General features: G+C 59.2%; 1 protein-coding gene across 2 annotated transcripts in view; it reads left to right on the top strand.

Annotated features, from left to right (window-relative positions):
- Positions 1-18,360, top strand: part of ASAP2 (ArfGAP with SH3 domain, ankyrin repeat and PH domain 2) — a 107,564-nt gene that overhangs the window by 22,653 nt on the left and 66,551 nt on the right. The gene's annotated exons all lie outside the window — the stretch shown is intronic.

The raw sequence follows: 18,360 nt of genomic DNA, 5'->3' as shown, positions 1-18,360 counted from the left end.
TGGTGTGTCTGGTTAATGGAAACACTGTTTCTCTGGCCACTGGTGTTACTGGTTTATAGAAACTTTGTTTCTCTGGCCACTGGTATTAGTGGTTTATGGAAACTTTGTTTCTCTGGCCGCTGGTGTGACTGGTTAATGGAAACTTGGTTTCTCTGGCCGCTGGTGTGACTGGTTAATGGAAACTTGGTTTCTCTGGCCGCTGGTGTGACTGGTTAATGGAAACTTGGTTTCTCTGGCCGCTGGTGTGACTGGTTAATGGAAACTTGGTTTCCCTGGCTACTGGTGTGACTGGTTTATAGAGACCTTGTTTCTCTGGCCACTGGTGTGACTGGTTTATAGAGACCTTGTTTCTCTGGCCACTGGTGTGACTGGTTTATAGAGACCTTGTTTCTCTGGCCACTGGTGTGACTGGTTTATAGAGACCTTGTTTCTCTGGCCACTGGTGTGACTGGTTTATAGAGACCTTGTTTCTCTGGCCATGGAAAGAGACGTGATTCTTAGAAGATACTGTTGAGAAGCTGAATCAGTGAGTGTTGACCCTTAAGAAAGTAGGGAGGTCTCTGGGTGGCTCAGTCGGTAGGAAGCCACGGGGAGGGTGGACGGGGTCCCGCCAGTGCTGGCTGACCCTCTGGAGGAGGGGCCCCGTGCGCCCGGCTCCGGTCTTGTTCCGGCTCCGTCCCCCGCAGGGCTCCGGGGTCACCTGTGTGTTCCCAGGTGCTGCTTCATAGGAAAGGAGCCTGAGCTCCGTGTTTTCTTCTCCTCAGCGGGACCGAGCGAGTTTCTCGGTGGGTGCAGAACCTTCAGAACCCGCTTGGAGACTGCCATCTAATTATGGTCCAAGAGGCCGGGAGGTTAGGCCCCAGGCTGCTGTGGTGAGCGCGATCCTGTGCCTGTGGCAGTGATAACGAAGGCTGGTATTGTGCGGGGGGGGGGGGGGGGGGAGCCCGGGGGAGCCCACTTTGAAGAGCCTATCCGTCAGTAGAGGAATTGAGAAGCCCTGGCTCCCAGCTGCCGGTGACCTGACTTCCCACGTGTAGTGTCTTGTGGGAATTCATTTACTTGCGCACGTTAAGGCCTCCAAGATGAACATGCAGACCCAGGTCCCAGAGCCACCTCGATGAGAGGCGTTCTTGCTTTTTGTGTACGTGTTTGCTTCTTTCTGCAGGCCCCGCTCGTCCTGTGTTGATCCTCTCTTTCAGGAACAGGTTTTTGTATGTTCTTCACACGTCCGTCCCTCTTGCTGGCGCTGCTAGTCTGTGTGGCAGCCCAGGACCAGTGTGCGTTTCAGGAACGAAAGGATGATGGGAAACGGGCCTTTCCCAGGAGGCGGCTGTGTTCCTCCTTAGCCCCCGGGATGGGTAGGGCACCTGCTTTGGAAACGGTTGGACCTGGACTCGGACACGATGTTACCCATTGATACCCGTGTGGCCCCGGGCAGATGAGCTGTTTACTTAACAACCACTTACCAAGTGTGCCAAGCCCTGTGTGCCCAACGGGAGATACATGTACTTAGTCCTGTGCCACCCCGTGGGCAGGTGCCAGGTGGCCCCGTGTTTAAAGAAGAGGAAGCTGAGCCCTAACCGGTTTGGCTCAGTGGATAGAGCGTCGGCCTGCGGACTGAAGGGTCCCGGGTTCGATTCCGGTCAAGGGCATGTACCTGGGTTGCGGGCACATCCCCAGTGGGGGGCGTGCAGGAGGCAGCTGATCGATGTCTCTCTCTCATTGATGTTTCTAGCTCTCTATTCCTCTCCCTTCCTCTCTGTAAAAAATCAATAAAATATATTAAAAAAAGAAAAGAAAAGGAAGCTGGGACACACAGCTAGCGCTAAAGCAAGCGTGTCAGCCCCTGCCTGGCTCTTTTTTTTTTTTTTAATGTCTTTTTATTGATTTCAGAGAGAAAGAGAGAGAGAGAGAAACATTAATGAGGAGAGGGAATCCTTGATTGGCTGCCTCCTGCACACCCCCTACTGGGGATTGAACCCATAATCCCAGCCTGTGCCCTGACCAGGAATCAAACCGTGACCTCCTGCTTCATAGGTCGATGCTCAACCACGGAGCCACACCAGCTGGGCCAGCCTGGCTCTTGAGTCCCCGCTTTTCGTCACTGCACGCTGGCCCTCAGCATTCTAACCTTGAGCTTCTTGAATCCGTAACTGACTGCCTGGGTGCAGGATTGGCGTGAGAATGAAGTGAGAAGGTGGAGGTAGAGCATGGAGCCTGGAGCCTGCGGGCTGGTGGGGGCTCGTGACAGCTGCTGCTGTTACAGGGCGGTGGAGGGAGGCTGGGAGTACTCAGGTGACACCAATTCAAGGTCAAGGGTGCTGAGTGCGCCAGGACGGATGCTTCCTGTGGCCCTAGGAAGCGGGGGGGGGGGGGGGGGGGGCGTGACTCACTGGCTGTGAAGCAGGCCCCGCCCACAAGCGGGGGCTCTCCAGGTAGAAAGCCGGGGTTTGAGCAGGTGAGTGGGCATGGAGGTGCAGGGAGATGGGCCTGCTGGGGTGCCGTGGTCCATGGGGCCGACCCTCGTTGAGCAGGGGGCCGGGCGAGGCTGCAGGCCGGCCACCCGCTCTGGGCCAGGTGTCCCGGCCCCGCAGAGCGCACTCCTGCCGTGATGGCCTCTGAGCTTTGCGCTTGCCTCTTCGTTCGTTCCTCACACGTGCTCTCCCACCTTCCTTCCAGCGGGTTCTAGAAGTGCCCTGGTTTCTGTGACTCACTGATTGGACGCATCCCGTTTGGGGACGTGTGGAGGGAGGGGCTTGAGCGATGGGTGCCCCTCCCCCGCCTCATGTCCGGCTCCCCTGAGCTGAGCTGCCCTGCCCCAGGGGTCGGCAAACTCCTTCGTCCACAGAGCCAAATATCAACGGGACAACGATGGACATTTCTTTGGAGAGCCCAATTTTTTAAACGTAAACTTCTTCTAGCGCCACTTCTTCTAAACAGATGCGCCCAGGCCGTGGTATTTTGTGGAAGAGCCACACTCAAGGGGCCAAAGAGCCGCCTGTGGCTTGCGAGCCGCAGTTTGCCGACCACTGGCTACGCGTGCCCCCGGCACTGCCCCTCCTGTGTTGTCGGCGGGGATCTGTGGGCAGCTCCAGACTGGGGGGTTCATCAGCTCAGCGGTGGGGTCTGAGTTTTATTTGTTTGTTTGTTTATTTATTTATTTACTTATTTTCTTACTGGTTTTTAGAAAGAGCGGGATAGAGAGATAGAAACATTCATGAGAGAGGGACAGCATCATGGATCCGCTGCCTCCTGCACGCCCCCCACTGGGGCTTGAGCGAGCAACCCGGGCCTGTGCCCTGCCCGGGAATCGAACTGAACCGGTGCCTCTAGCTTCCCAGTCAGCGCTCAGCCACGGAGCCACCGCGGCCGAACATGGGGTTTGAACCCGCGTTCGACGGCCTTTTGACCGAACAGCTGGCTGTCCCCATACGCGGGGTGGCAGGGGGTGCGCGGGCCCAGACAGCGCTGCTTGCAGGGAGTCCCATGAGCAGAGCCGGGGCGCGGCCGGCCTCTCGGGGCAGGTGGTGCGGTGCACACGGAGCACACGGAGCACGCGGTGTGGACGCGGACCCCCCCACCCCCCGCTGATGCTGTCTGGGGGAGGGGTCAGTCTCCGCCTGGCCTGTTCTAACAGCTTCCTGCAGCCGCGGGCTTTTGTGCAGCCCAGGCCTGGGAAAGCGCGCTGCAGCTGCGTGGGGAGGGAAGTGGTGGAGAAGCGGGGAGGGAGCCCGGGCCGGGAGAGGGCGGCCAGGGGAGGCGCAGGTGTGGGCGCTGGTGCCAGAGCCCCACCAGAGCTGCTCCCCAGTGGTCAGGGCAGAGGAGCTTAGCGGCTTGGCAGCCGCCCCTGGGGGTGTGGACTCAGATGGCCTGAGCGCCACGCACCGGGGAGGGGTGCGGCTGCCTCCACACGGAGGAGGGGTGCAGCTGCCTCCACACGGGGGAGGGGTGCGGCTGCCTCCGTGTCCCCAGTGTGTGATGAGAGCCTGGGCTGGAGGCTTGTCCGCAATGCGGGGGGACGGGGGGGGGGGGAGCGTCCTCGGCTCCCTGGGTGCCCTGGGCCCGTCCTGGTGCGAGGAGAGGGGCGTGGGGGCCGGCTTCTCTGAGTCAGACAGGGCGACGATTTAGAAAGCTCCGGAAGCTGGCGCTTCACCCAGTGCGGGAGCTGGAGGTCCTGGTTCAGGGCCTCACCGGGACTGTGGGTCAGTGAGGCTTCAGAGCTGCCCCAGCGGGTCCTTGGCGCCCCCCCCCCCCCCCCGCCCCGTTCTCTCCCTGGCTGCGGCCTCCTTTGGGGGGTGTTTTGATCCCTCACTCGCCTGATGTGCAGATGAACACAGTGAAAACCACCTTCGTGCTGACACAAGAGAGCGCGTTTAACTTACTTACAATTATCCGTATTAAAGAGCCTTAACTCAGTATCTGTACCAATAGGGAGACTTCCCACCCGAGAGTTAAGGGGAAATCTAAAGATGGATGAAAGTTTAAAAAAATTAAAAGCAATCTATTACCCATTATTGTGTGTGTGTGTGTGTGTGTGTGTAGTGGGGAGTGTGTATATGTGTAGGTGGTGGGGGTGGTGTGTTGTGTGTGTGATGGTTGGTGTGTGTAGTGGTATGTCTGATATATGTGTAGTGTGTATGTAGGGATGTGTCTGTATGTGAAGTGTGTGTGTGATGGTGTGTGTATATGCATGGGTGGCTGTGTATGTGTAGTGGGGGTGTGTGTGTAGTGGTGTGTGTGTGTGTGTAGTGGTGTGTGTGTGTAGTGGTGTGTGTGTGTAGTGTGTGTGTGTAGTGGGGTGTGTGTGTGTAGTGGGGTGTGTGTGTATATGTAGTGGGGTGTGTGTATATGTGTAGTTAGTGGGGTGTGTGTGTTGTGTGTGTGGTGGCTGTGTGTGTATTTAGTGTGTGTGTGTGTATAGTGGGATGTGTGTGTAGTGGGGGGGGTGTGTGTAGTGGGGTGTGTGTATATGTAGTGGGGTGTGTGTATATGTAGTGGTTGTGTGTAGTGGGGTGTGTGTGTAGTGGGGTGTGTGTATATGTAGTGGGTGGGTGTAGTGGGGTGTGTGTATATGTAGTGGGGTGTGTGTATATGTAGTGGGGTGTGTGTGTATATGTAGTGGGGTGTGTGTATATGTAGTGGGTGTGTGTAGTGGGGTGGCTGTGTGTAGTGGGGTGGCTGTGTGTAGTGGGGTGTGTGTATATGTGTAGTTAGTGGGGTGTGTGTGTTGTGTGTGTGGTGGCTGTGTGTATTTAGTGTGTGTGTATATGTAGTGGGGTGTGTGTATATGTAGTGGGTGTGTGTATGTAGTGGGGTGGCTGTGTGTAGTGGGGTGTGTGTATATGTAGTGGGGTGTGTGTATTTGTAGTGGGTGGGTGTAGTGGGGTGTGTGTATATGTAGTGGGGTGTGTGTGTATATGTAGTGGGTGTGTGTATGTAGTGGGGTGGCTGTGTGTAGTGGGGTGTGTGTATATGTAGTGGGGTGTGTGTATTTGTAGTGGGTGGGTGTAGTGGGGTGTGTGTATATGTAGTGGGGTGTGTGTGTATATGTAGTGGGGTGTGTGTGTATATGTAGTGGGGTGTGTGTATATGTAGTGGGTGTGTGTAGTGGGGTGGCTGTGTGTGGTGGGGTGGCTGTGTGTAGTGGGGTGTGTGTATATGTGTAGTTAGTGGGGTGTGTGTGTTGTGTGTGTGGTGGCTGTGTGTATTTAGTGTGTGTGTATATGTAGTGGGGTGTGTGTATATGTAGTGGGTGGGTGTAGTGGGGTGTGTGTGTGTAGTGGTGGGTGTGTGTAGTGGGTGTGTGTAGTGGGTGTGTGTAGTGGGGTGTGTGTGTGTAGTGGGGTGTGTGTGTATATGTAGTGGGGTGTGTGTGTAGTGGGGTGTGTGTATATGTGTAGTTAGTGGGGTGTGTGTGTTGTGTGTGTGGTGGCTGTGTGTGTGTATTTAGTGTGTGTGTATATGTAGTGGGGTGTGTGTGTATATGTAGTGGGTGTGTATATGTAGTGGGGTGTGTGTGTATATGTAGTGGGTGTGTGTATGAAACACACACCACAAAGCCCTTTGCTCTTTCGAACAGCGCCCTGCCTTCAGGAGTGAGAACTGCAACTTACGCCCAGCACAGTTCACATTCCTTTTTCCTTGACTTTCTTCCTTTCTCCTCCCCTGCGTTGGGTGAAGGTGTTTATTTTCTGAGGGCGCATTGACTTCTGGGGTACTTCCTAATGAGCGCACTGCCCTCCTGAGGAGCTGAGGCTGTTCTGCCTGTGGCGGGGGCTTGGAGGCTCTGAGGGAACTGAACTGGACTGGATGGGACGGGGCAAGATCCGAGTGGGCAGGAGCTCTGAGGCTGGGAGGGGCAGACAGGCAGGCCCCGGAGAGGGGAGGTGGTGCAGGGCTCAGACACAGGCCTGAGGTGTGGCCTGGGCAGGAGCCTGAGGGGTGTGGCCTGGGCAGGAGGGGGTGTGACCTCGGCAGGACAGGGAGTTGGGGGAGGACCAGCTCGCAGGGGGAGGACCAGCTCGCAGAGGCAGGCGGGAGGGAGCCGACTCCATGCCTGGCTCTGGGGCTGAGGAAGGGGTGGGTCCCGGAAGACACCCAGTCTGGCTGAGTGGGTGGGGTGTAAGGACGGAAAGGCAGGGGAATCCCTGCTTCATGCACCTCCTGGCTGAGGCTGCTCTGACTTCGCTTTGACACATGAAGATGGAGGCGGTTCAGCTTCCGTCTGGAGCTGGCTTGGGCCTTCCTGGTGCCTCGCACGTGACTGCGTCCCTTCTGGAAGGGGGTGGGGGGTAGGGAGGAAGCGGGACCGGGGGTGGGGGGGGCCGGGAAGCGTCCCTGGGTCCCTCTGCTGTGCGAGGGGAGGCTGGGCTCCGAGCACCGGGACGGACCGCCAAGTGTGACCTAGGAAAGCGCACTGCACACAGTAGGGCTCACTGCTGCGTGCGTGGGGCGGGGCTGTCTGGACTGGCCGCTTCCCAAACCAGTAGATTGGCCGCTTCCCACTCAGGTAGACTTTGAAAGTGTGTTTATTCCAACATGAACGGTCAGGTAAAGAAGTCACGGGCGACTAGCCGGTGTGGCCCAGTGGACAGAGCGTCGGCCTGCAGACCGAAGGATCCCGGGCTGGATTCTGGTCAGGGCACAGGCCCGGGTTGCAGACTCCATCCCGTGTGGGGCGTGCAGGAGGCAGCGATCCAGGGTTCTCTCTCGTCATGGATGTCTCTCCCCCTCTCCCTTCCTCTCGGAGGTCAATAAAAAAAGAAGAGCAGGAAGTTATGGGCGAGCGGCACTGTCTGCCCTGTGGTTCCGTGGGCCGCGTGCCGCTCGCTCGCGTGTGCTCCCTGTGGTTTCCCTCCCCACAGCTGGGCGGGGCGTGCCGGTGCGGGCCGGTGGGGAGCCTGTTCGGGGCGGCGCTCACCACGTCTGCTCCCCGTGGGCTGCCGCGATCTTTCACACGGACCCGCGTTAACTGCACGTAAGCGACACGCTCACGTCCCACGGCGCTGCCCGTGTGCGCTGTGTCTAACGACGCCTCTCCTCTGGTCTCCGGTAGAAACCTTGGGGTTCCGTGGCCCAGTCCCTTCCTCGGCCTGCAGCCTCCGGGCCCCCACCTGGAGCCTGACAGCCGCAGTGCCGCCCCCCAGGGTCTGTAACCGGGCCCGGTGTGTGCAGCCTCGTGGGGCTGCAGCCCGAGGCCCCGCACGCTCCGTCCCCCTCGGGAAGAGGCTCTCGCATCCCCGTGTTACCGAGAAGGCCTCCCTCCCTCCCGGGCCTCTTCTGAGTTTCGAGTCAGAGAGTCCCACCGAGACGGAAACTGCAGGGCTTGCCGTGTTTCAGGTCCAAGCGCAGTGCTGTGTAAGCGTGTGTGTGTGTGTAAGAGTGTGTATGTGTAAGTGTGTGCATGTAAGCGTGTGTAAGCATTGGGTAAGCGTGTGTGTAAGTGTGTGTGTGTGTAAGCGTGTGTGCCACACCGTGAGCCTGGCGGTCCAGTCCGTTTCCTGTTCTGCGCTCCCGTGTAACTGCCCTCTGACAAGTCGGACGTGAAGAGGCGGTTCCATGAACCCGGGGAAGGCCACCACGGTCGTGCTGTCAGGCGTTGCTGCCGCCCACATGCCCTCCTGCTGGTCACTCAGCGGCGGCTGGTAGTTTTTTTGTAAACTCCTTAGTGTTTTCTAGTAGGTGGTCCTGTCATCTGTGACGAGCCGCTGTCTCCCGGTCCGTGTGCCTGTCCCTCCTGTCCTGGCTCCTGCACCCCCGGCCGCCCAGCACAGCGCCCAGCAGCCCGGGGCGGGACGGCGGGGCGGCGTTCCTGTGGGCGCTGACCTCTGACCTCCGGGCCAGCACCAGGTGACCCAGGTGACGTGCCTGCCTTTATCAGGTGCCTCCCGGCTCCAGGCTGCGAGCGTCTCCGTCACGAAGGGGGGTGCGATGTTGTCGGCTGCCTTTCCGCGTCGATGGCAACGGCTGCGCGGCTTTCCGTTCTGGGCTTGTGGACGCGGGGAGCGACGTGTTTCTCATGCCGCGCCGCCCTGTGGGGCGGGAGCCGTGTGCACGGGTGAGCACAGAGGTCGTGCCATCCTGTTGGGATTTGAGGAGCGCCGTCGGCACGTCCTGGTCCCGCCGTCGGCACGTCCTGGTCCCGCCGTCGGCACGTCCCGGTCCCGCCGTCGGCACGTCCCGGTCCCGCCGTCCACTCGGAGCGACAGTGGTCACTGGGCGTGAAGCGTTGCTTCTGTGTCTGATCAGCGTCCATAGCACCCTGCTGGCCTCGGGGCCACTTCATTGTATTTTTTTAAAATATATTTTTATTGATGTCAGAGCGGAAGGGGGAGGGAGGGAGAGAGAGAAACACCCATGATGGGAGAGAATCGTGGATTTGCTGCCCCCGGCACGCCCCACACTGGGGATCGAGCCCACAACCCAGGCCTGTGCCCTTGACCGGAATGGAACCACGACCTCCTGGTTCACAGGTCGACACTCAGCCACGGAGCCACACGGGCTGGGCATTTCATTGTATTTAGAGTAGCGTGAAGGCGTGTGTGTGGGGACAGGTGACAGCAAGCCTGGCGGCCTTTAGCGCGTGCCAGACACGACACCATACGACCTCTTCGCTCCCCTGACAGCCCACCAGTGTGGGCACGTTCCCTCCATTTTACCAGCGAGGCCCGGGGGTGCTCCTGGGAAGGGAAGAGAAGGCAGTTCCGTTCCACCTGCCGGTAACGGGGCACCATTCCATGCCAACCGTCCCAGCCCCTGGAACTGGCAGCTAACATGGCCACAGGCAGGCAGCGTCCTCGTGTCGTACGGAAGACTCGGGTGGGTTTACGGAACCGGCCCCGGCCACGCCGCCGCTGAGAGCAGGGCTCGGGGTGCGTCCGGGCTTCCGTTCCCACGCTGAGTTCCCCTGCCTCTGCCGCTGCCTCCGGGGCTGGCGGACGGGAAGGAATGCAGTCCGGAGGAGGAGACCCGGGACAGTTTCCTGGAATCACGCAACGAGATGTTTGTCGTGCGTCTTCCCAGACCTCCCTACCGGGACGAGGACAACAGGGCACGCCCAAACCCCGCAGCGTTCGCTCCCACGTGGCCCCGTGGAGACCACGGTCTTCTTTCTCAGGGCGGCCCATGTCCAAGGCCGTTTCTCCTCTTGGGCGATGACGTCACAGACTTCCGCGTGAGCTGCTGTGATGTAAAACGTCGCATCCCTACTTGCCGACGAGCGCCCGGGGAAAGGCTTTCCGGCGAGCCCGGGCGCCGTGGCGCCGTGTGTGCGGAGCTGCGGTGTGGCTGCGTTTCCCACACACCGCGGGGGTGAGGGTGGGCGGACGCACATGCCAGCGAAATCGGTGTCAGGAAATGCTCCTGCCTCGGCACCCAAACCAAGGACCGTCCTTCTCCCACTAGTTCTCTTCCCAGTTCAGGAAGCCCGCAGTCAGAAAGCACCTACTTCGCGCCAGACGCTCCGCCAAATCAAGGAAAGGGCGGGGCAGAGAAGGAGTGACGTTTTGATCTCAGCGGATGGATTCATCAGGCAACAGAGAGGGCTGGGGGCCGGGCCGGCAGAGAGGGTTCCCTGGGGGGCTGCCTTAGGGCCCTACTACGTTGAATGGTTCGGGGAGCCTCTGAGACAGGCTGCGCATCTTGTTACTGGACGGACACGCGTGAACTTCAAACCTGACCTCACTGTTTGGTATCTCTGTGTTTCTGGGCACGGTGGTGGACCTTTCTTAGCCCTCTTTCTTTTTATCTTACTTTAACTTTTTTATATCTCTTTATTGATTTCAGAGAGAGAGGGGGAGAGAGAGATAGAAACAGCAATCATGAGAGAGAATCACTGACCGGCTGCCTCCTGCACACCCCGCACTGGGGATGGAGCCCGCCACCCAGGCGTGTGCCCTGACCGGGAATCGAACCCTGACCTCCTGATTCCTAGTTCAACGCTCAACCACTGAGCCACCCCAGCCAGGCTCTTTGCCCCGTTTCTTCCTGGGGAAAAAAGGAGATGAGGGTGCGATGTATATATTTCACAGGTGCCCAGTGTGTGTGTGTGTGTGTGTGTGTGTGTGTGTGTGTGTGTGTGTTGTCTCGGGAGTGAGGCCAGCGGCGTGTGCTGTGCTGTAATGAAGTGTATTTTCCCGACCAGACCGTCGCTGAGGGGCGTGGCGTCGGCCTGCCATCCCCGGAGCGTGCTCTGGCGGTTTGCAGATAGGATGTGATCTGGCCCGGGCCGTGGGGAGGGCAGGTTCCGCCTCTGGCTGAGGCTGTCTGGCGCCTCGCCCGGAGCCCCACATCGCCATGCTGACTCATGTTTGCTGAGCAAATGCGCTGAGGCTGTGCGGCAGCCTGCGGCCGTCTGCTGCTCCCCGCCCTTTCTTCTGGAAGGACGGACGCCCCCTCCCTCGGGGATCGGGGGCTGCCCGTGCATGGTCAGCGCTGGCACCCGGAATGAGCATCTTGGGTCGGATCCTGGGTCAGATCTGAGTGTGGCTTCTTTCTGGAGCCTTTGGGGAGAAGAGCTGGAGGCGGGATGGCTTGTCAGCAGGAGGGGACCCCAGGCCTGTGGCTCCTCGGAAAACCCAGATAGACGCCAGGAGGGACTCGGCAGCTGGCCCCCATTTTATCTCTTCTCTGTTTTCTTTTCGGCTACAACTTTTCTTTCTTTCTTTTTAAAAGTTAATGTTTTTATTTTATTTTTCAGAGAGGAAGGGAGAGGGAGGGAGAGAGAGAAACATCCATGATGAGAGAGAATCATGGACCAGCTGCCTCCTGCACGCCCCACACTGGGGATCGAGCCCACAACCGGGCATGTGCCCTGACTGGGAAACAAATTAGTGACCTCAGTTGGTTGAGGTCAACACTCAACCAGCTGAGCTACAGCTGCCGGCCTAACTTCTCTTCCTTTTCTTCCTTCCTTATGGGTGAGAACTGCCCTCTCTGGAGCAGCATGATGTTGGGGACCAGCCTTTTTTTTTTTTTTTAATTGATCTCAGGAAGGGAGAGGGAGGGAGAGATAGAAACATCCGTGATGAGAGGGAATCATGGATCGGCTGCCTCCTGCACGCCCCCTACTGGGGATCGAGCCCACAACCCCGGCTTGTGCCCTGACCGGGAATTGAACCCTGACCTCCTGATTCATAGGTCAACACTCAACCATTTAGTCCAGGGGTGGGCAAACTTTTTGACTCGAGGGCCACAACGGGTTCTTAAACTGGACCGGAGGGCTGGAACAAAAGCATGGATAGAGTGTTTGTGTGAACTGATATAAATTCAAAGTAAAGGAGCGGAGGGGAGAGCAAGAGAACCCTCCGCTCTGTCGGCTCCGCGGGCCGGATAGAACAGCCGAACGGGCCGGATCCGGCCCGCGGGCCGTAGTTTGCCCACGGCTGCATTAGTCACACCAGCCGGGCGCGGATGCAGCTTTGGAATCTGCGATGACTGTCAGGTGCGACGTACCCGTGTTCAGACCATCCGGTGTGAGACTTGGCGAGCGTCAGCTCCGGCGTGTATGGCGTGTAGGTAACCGAGGCCCGGTGACATGGAAACACATTTTGCTCCAGAGCGTTGCTTTATCTCGGCCTCCCCTGAAGGCCGGACGCCGTGAGGTGTTCATGGAGAGAAGGCACAGGCATGAACAGAGGCGTGTAGGTCTGTGTCTAAGAACGGGAACGCCTGGCCTCCGCAAAGCCGTGAGCAGTTGTTGACGGTGTGCGTTGCTGTTCGCAGAGCACGTCGCAGCTGGCACAGGATCTCAGGTGGAAAAGGTGACGGAGCCAGAGAAGGAGCTGTTACATGTTTGTTTAAAGCAGCCGTGGGCAAACTACGGCCCGCGGGCCGGATCCGGCTCGTTCGGCTGTTCTATCCGGCCCGCGGAGCCGAAAGAGCGGAGGGTTCTCTTGCTCTCCCCTCCGCTCCTTTACTTTGAATTTATCTTAGTTCACACAAACACTCCATCCATGCTTTTGTTCCGGCCCTCCAGTCCAGTTTAAGAACCCATTGTGGCCCTCGAGTCAGAAAGTTTGCCCACCCCTGGTTTAAAGGCATCCGCTTGGTGTATGTCATGCAGGTGGATTTAATTAAAATGCTTTCGAGACCTCGTTCGCTGGAAAAATCGAAGGTGGACTGACCCCGTGTTGCGGGCAGGTAGGGGGTTGGAGAAGGAGGCCGTGATTCCCCTTAGACGGGCGCGGGTTTGTTTTGACCTGGACTGATGCGGGCAGGATGCACCTGTCCCTGGATCCTCTGGGGTCAGTGGGTCACACGCTGACTTCCTCATTCTCAGGCTAGTTTCTGAGAACTCTCTAGCGCGGGGCCTCCCAGGAAGCCGTGTGGTCAAAAGAACCAGCAAAGTTTGTTCCCCCGAGCGAGAAGGTGGTGGTGCATGGGGCTTGGTTTTTATGACGCGGGGATCTGAAGCTTCCTCTTGGGAAATGGTGGGAGCATTTCTCTCGCTTTCTTTTTTGTTGTTGTTAGTCCTCACCCAAGAATATTTTCTGTGGATTTTTAGAGTGGAAGGGACGGCGAGAGACAAAGAGAAATATTCATGTGGGTTGAGTCCGCAACCAAGGTACATGCCCTTGACCGGAGCTGAACCTGGGACCCTTCATTCCGAAGGCCGGTGCTCTGTCCACTGAGCCACACCGGCTAGGGCTGGGAACATTTCTTTTGTATAAATTCGTCAATACAGATCTTTGATTATGTTCAGGCTTCACACGTAGAGTCCCTTAACAAGCCTGGATTACGCTAGGGCAGTGGTCGGCAAACTCATTCGTCAGCAGAGCCAAATACCAACAGCACAACGATGGAAATTTCTTTTGAGAGCCAAGTTTTTTAAGCTTAAACTTATCCTAACGCCACTTCTTCAAAATAGACTCGCCCGGGCCGTGGTATTTTGTGGAAGAGCCACACTCAAGGGGCCAAAGAGCCGCATGTGGCTCGCGAGCCGCAGTTTGCCGACCACGGCGCTAGGGGTAAGCGCGGGTGCTTGATTTTGGAGGAGCAAGTGAGCGTGGATCTACACAGGCAGGGCAGGTGTGAAACCCTCCAGCCAGCCCGGGCGTTCCCTGTGGGGGAGCAGAGAGCCCTTCTCAGGACGGGCTGGGGCCGGGGCTCCCCGCTCAGCGCGCAGCTCCACTGGCGGGGACGGGGGGCTCTTCGGCCTCGAGGGCTCTGACGTGCGCGTGGTTCGGGGACAGAGGCACTAGCAGGGTCTCTCAGGCGGTGCCACAGGGTAGACCAGGGGTCCTCAAACTTTTTAAACAGGGGGCCAGTTCACTGTCCCTCAGACCGTTGGAGGGCCGGACTAAAGTTTTAAAAAAAAACTATGAACAAATTCCTATGCGCACTGCGGGCCCGGGACACATCGGCTGCTGAGCAGGACAGGCAGCGGCACCCGGCGGGCCGGATCCATGTCCTCGGCGGGCCGCATGTGGCCCGCGGGCCGTAGTTTGAGGACCCCTGACCGGTAGACGATGCTTCCTGACTGTGCCCCGAATACTCGGCCAGGCACCCCTTAGTGCTCGTGGTTCGAGCAGGAGGTGGATTTAAAAATATATCTATTTTTAGTGATCTCAGAGAGGAAGGGAAAGGGAGAGAGAGAAACATCAATGATGAGAGAGAATCACTGATCGGCTGCCTCCCGCATGCCCCACCCTGGGGACTGAGCCCGCAACCCAGGCATGTGCCCCTGACCGGGAATTGAACCCTGACCTCCTGGTTCATAAGTCAACACTCAACCCCTGAGCCAGGCCGGCCGGGCGCGGGAGATGGATTGAATGGGTTATGGATGTGTCATCGGGGGTGTGGTGAGAGGAGGGAAAGCGTGAGGAGGTCCTCTGTCGGCCTCGGGGGAGACCGGGGTGGCCTCGGTGCTTCAGCAGGAATAAGCTGCTGCTGTGCACGCGCAAGGTGGGCGCGCGAGTCACGGGCCTGCAGCCGGCACTCGGGGCACCTGCCGGCGCAGATGGGCACGGCCTGGGCCCGGTGTGACCTGCTACCGGCTGCTGGTAGCGGCCGCGGTTTCTCTGCCTCCTGCTCTGCGGGCGGGGCATGAGGGGCCCGTGCCATGCAGCCTGGTCAGTGCCGCCTACAGCAGGTGCCAGGTCCAGCAGTAAGAATAACAGGGTGTGATCATCGTCCCGCTGCTGTTATTAATAGAGACTCCAGCCCGGCGGGGGGGACTCGGAGGCTGAGCGCAAACCTACGAACCAGGAGGTCACGGTCCAGTTCCCGGTCAGGGCACACGCCCAGGTTATGGGCTCGATTCCAGTAGGAGGCAGCCCACCGATGGTTCTCTCTCATCATTGATGTCTCCAGCTCTCTTTCTCCGTCTCCCTTCCTCTGTGACATCAATAAAAATATACCTTTTAAAATAGAGATTCCAGGCGCTCGGCCTGATGGTGGGCCCTCGGAGCCCCGTCTGCCCACGCCGGAGCGCCTGCCCGGGAAAGGCTGGCGACGCCTGGTCACCGGGGACGGGGAGCTGCCTGGCAGCAGCTGGCCTGCCCGTGAGCTTCCAGGGCACCAGCTGCCTGGACTTGGCATTGGGGAGGGAGCAGCTGGAAACCTGGATGAGGCTGAACTCTCTGCTCCTCAATTAACGAGGCTGACTTGCCCCGTTGCCAAGGAGATGCCGTCCGGGGACGGTTCCAGATCCCCGGAGGCCCGGGGAGTCTCCCACGAGCTCGGTCCCCACCGGCACCAGGTGGTCAGTGTCAGCTGTTCGCCTGCCTTGACAGGACATTGGCCTTGGACCTGGGTTTTGTTTTTTATTTTATTTATTTACTTTTTTAATATATTTTATTGATTTTTTACAGAGAGGAAGGGAGAGGGATAGAGAGTTAGAAACATCAATCAGCTGCCTCCTGCACACCCCCCACTGGGGATGTGCCCGCAACCAAGGTACATGCCCTTGACCGGAATCGAACCCGGGACCCTTGAGTCTGCAGGCTGATGCTCTATCCACTGAGCCAAACCGGTCAGGGCTGGGTTTTGTTTTTTAAATATATTTTTATTGGTTTCAGAGAGGAAGGGAGGAGAAGGAGAGAGAGAAACATCCACAATGAGAGAGAACCATCGATCGGCACACCCCCGCACTGGGGATCGAGCCCACATCCCAGGCATGTGCCCTGACCGGGAATCCAACCGTGACCCCCTGGTTCCTGGGTCAACGCTCAACCCCTGAGCCACGCCGGCCGGGCCGGACCTGGCTTTTGATCTGAGTGCATCTGTGGACTTGCAGGTGCGCCGGTTACAAGGCGTCTGAGGCCGTGAGGCTGGTGGAGGCACATGGATGGGCGTTGAATGTCCCTGTGTTCCAGGGTTCGAGTCCCACCCGTGCTGCTTACTGGCTCATGTCGCCCGTCTCCCAGGCGCCCTCGGGTCTCAGCATCCTCGTTTGAAATGTGGGGATGATGCTGTCACCCAGTCAAGGAAACTGTGGTCAGAGGGCCCCGGGCTGGGACCAGGCAGGGTAGCTGGCCAGCGGATGGGAGCTGTCCCTGTTGCTCCTGCACGTGCACCCGGTTCTTGTCACGGCTCGTCTCTCTCCTCCTTCCTCTCCACTTGAGCTCAAGGCGCGGATCCGGGACCCTGTCACGTTTGGCTACAGTCCCCGCTCCCCCTCCACACACGCCGATAACCTCTTACAGCCTCGTGGCGACGTGTCCCCGGCTCTTACGTATCACCGTGCCCACTTATCCGAGGTCGGACTTCAGCCGCTCGCCGTCTGGACCCCATCCAGGAGCCGAGGTCAGCAGAGGGGCTGGCTCAGCGGCCCTGGAGTCCAGGCCCCGCGGTCAAGTGGCGGCTGATGGGAAGGAGGGGCGGCTGGCGGCCAAGGGAACAGAAGCCGGCGGAGCGGGCTCTCCGCGTGGTGGCCAGGGCTCTGCGCCCCACGCCGGCCTCCCGCGCTGACTGTCCAGGGCGTCACGAGCAAGGCGGCCTTCGGCGCCCCCGGTGATCCGAGCGTCCAGGCGAGGGGACACCTGCACTCTGTAATGGAGCGAGCAGGAGCCTGGCCGGCGGCTCCCTGGGTGAGCATCTCTCTCTCTGTCTCTCCCTTCCTCTCTCCGAAATCAGTACAAACGTATTTAAAAAGGAAGAAAGAAAGGAAGAAAGAAGCCTGCTCTCTCTCGTCTCTTCTCCCCTGTGCACGTCCCCGTGTGGCGTTCACGTGGCTCGATCCTGTTTCCTGGGGAAAGCGCCTACGTCTACCCCGTTGTCCTCTGGGGCTGACCTCACTCCCAGCTGCAGGTCACCTTCCCAGCCTCCGCGCCGGGGCTTCCGGTCCGGCCCAGCGTGGAGGCCGCCCCTCCTCCCCCCCCCCCCCCCCCGCTTCCTTCGGTGCCGAGGGAGCACCTTCTGCTGTGAGGTCCCTGTTTGTTTGATGGTCCCCCCCCCCCCCCAGACGGCCGCTTCCTGCCTTGCATCTGAGCTCCTCACTCGGTCCCAGGGGCAGAGCCGGAGGGAGGAGGCGTCTGGGGACCCAGGCAGGCGTCCTGTCCGGCGTCTCCCCCGGGAACGGGGCACCACGGCGGGCACCGGGGGGGCCTTCCGCGCTGCTGACCTCCCCCCTGAGCACCAGGGCGGGGCGTCTTTAGGAGCCGCAGTGCCCTGTCACCTGCTTCTGTGTCTCTCGGAGTGCAGGGACGGCACGGGTCCAGGGAGGGCGGTGGCACGGGGGGCTCGGACTTGGCGAGCCCGGAGGCCCCTGACAGCACGGCCCCTTCACAGCCACAGCCTGCTCGGCCTCCGCCCGCCGTCCTCACCCAGTGGGAGCTCCGCCGCGGCCGTCAGAATTCAGCCCGACGGGCGCCCTGTGGTTGGCGGGTTGTTCCCCAGGGCGGGCATTGGCTTCTCCCCCGTTTCTTCTCGGCTGTACGTGCGCCCCCGAAACAGAAGCAAGGCCACCTGCTTCGGCCTGTTTAGGGCTCCGTGGGTGAGCGTCGACCTATGAACCCGGAGGTCAAGGTTCGATTCCCGGTCTAGGCACACGCCCGGGTTGTGGGCTCCATCCCCAGTGTGGGGCGTGCAGGAGGCAGCTGATCCATGATTCTCTCTCATCATCGATGTTTCTCTCCCTCTCTCTCTCCTTCTCCCTTCATCTCTGAAATCAATCTATCTATATATATATATATTTTAAAGTTGTTGCACTAGAACCAGGATTTCTTTTTTTTTTTTTTTTTATATATTTTATTGATTTTTTTACAGAGAGGAAGGGAGAGGGATAGAGAGTTAGAAACATCGATGAGAGAGAAAAATCCATCAGCTGCCTCCTGCACACCCCCTACTGGGGATGTGCCCACAACCCAGGTACATGCCCTTGACCGGAATCGAACCCGGGACCCTTCAGTCCACAGGCCGACACTCTATCCACTGAGCCACACCGGTTTCGGCAGAACCAGGATTTCTGATGCTGCTGAGTGTGGGTTTGAGAGGTGACTCCAGGGGCTGGAGCCCAGCGCCGTGTCCGAGGCGGGGGCTCGGTTACAGGCGAGCGGCACTGCAGTATGTTACGGTCAGAACGCACGATGAGGAATCGGAACTGTTAGCGAGTGTCTGCCGCGCCCGGAGACGCCAGGCTCTGCCCCGCGGGGCGTCGTTTCATCCACGCAGGAGCCCTGTCTGTGGTCAGTGTCCCTGTCCCACGGACACCGCGGCCTCCCTCCCGGCACAGCTCCGAGTGGCCGGCCGGTCTCCTGGGTTAGCAGGGTGGGAAGGCAGGTTCTCCCGCCTCCTTCGCGGACGCGGAGCTGTACTAAGCCTCCGAGCCTGCGTCCCTGGGCACATGGCGTTTGCACACCTCCGTGCGGGCCCGCTGCGTGCCGCTGGTGGCTGGTCTGTCAACGCCGGCTGAGTGTGAAA

This window comes from Plecotus auritus (genome assembly GCF_963455305.1).
Source record: "Plecotus auritus genome assembly, chromosome: 8".
Classification (NCBI taxonomy): domain Eukaryota; kingdom Metazoa; phylum Chordata; class Mammalia; order Chiroptera; family Vespertilionidae; genus Plecotus; species Plecotus auritus.
This window is presented reverse-complemented; position numbering and strand designations above follow the sequence as displayed.